This window comes from Hetaerina americana, unplaced genomic scaffold, assembly GCF_022747635.1.
Source record: "Hetaerina americana unplaced genomic scaffold, ioHetAmer1.1.p SCAF_7, whole genome shotgun sequence".
In the NCBI taxonomy this organism is placed as follows: Eukaryota; Metazoa; Arthropoda; class Insecta; order Odonata; family Calopterygidae; genus Hetaerina; species Hetaerina americana.
In genome coordinates, this window is record NW_027287316.1 from 21492847 (window position 1) to 21493680 (window position 834).

The 834-nt window shown below is 41.7% G+C and overlaps 1 non-coding gene across 1 annotated transcript; it reads right to left on the reverse strand.

Annotated features, from left to right (window-relative positions):
• Nucleotides 1-490: 490 nt before the first annotated feature.
• On the reverse strand, nt 491-563 carry TRNAR-UCU (transfer RNA arginine (anticodon UCU)). The gene has a single exon. It is a non-coding gene; the product is annotated as a tRNA-Arg (tRNA).
• Between the last annotated feature and the right edge of the window lie 271 nt (nt 564-834).

Here is an 834-nt window from a genome sequence, read left to right on the forward strand (position 1 = left end):
AATAAAATAATATTTAAATAGGATTAATGTCATAAGGTTGGTGTAGTGCATGCAAGATTTCATTCTGTGTTATAATGGCGCATTTGATAGATATTTCCAGTGCTTAGGTAACAATTTTATTCTCTAAAGATTGCAGTCATATCTTCGCATAAATATTCGAATTCATTTATTTAAGAATTATGATGCATGAATATAAAATAAAAATCAAATCGCCTGTTTCGTTGAAGTTTTTAATTTGCAAAACTTATCGGACTTATGGTTTTACGTAACTACTGTTAAAGAATAGGTTTTATTATGTTTGATATAGGTTTATTTCACCCGTCAATTTGGCGTGATGAATCATCTCTCACACTCGAATTTGGCAAACATTGCCATTGAAAACGAAATAATCATCGAGACACAAGTTATAGAACGTCCGTAGACTCGCCGTCAAATTCATAATTGACTATTCCGCCAAAATTGAACCTCAAGTGAAAGTTAAAATATGTTTCATCCCTGCCGGGATTCGAACCCGGGACCTTTGGATTAGAAGTCCAACGCGCTATCCACTGCGCTACAGGGACTGTGTGGCGGGCCTTGGGTAAAAACAGTTAAGTTTCCACGGTGCGGCCGCTGCCTCAGCCCAGCCACCTCATTTCCAAGGTCGCCCTGGAAGGAAGAATCCTCTGTGCCATTGGAGGCGAGCCCGAATGCGAAAAAGAAACACGTTTCTGGCCCTCACCCCTCTCGCAACGCCCTACCCCCTCCTGCCCAACCAATCACGTGCGACTGGTATGATACCGACTTGCGTCCTCTTCCTTGTGAAGTGTGCTACGATTTCATGAGTACGCACCG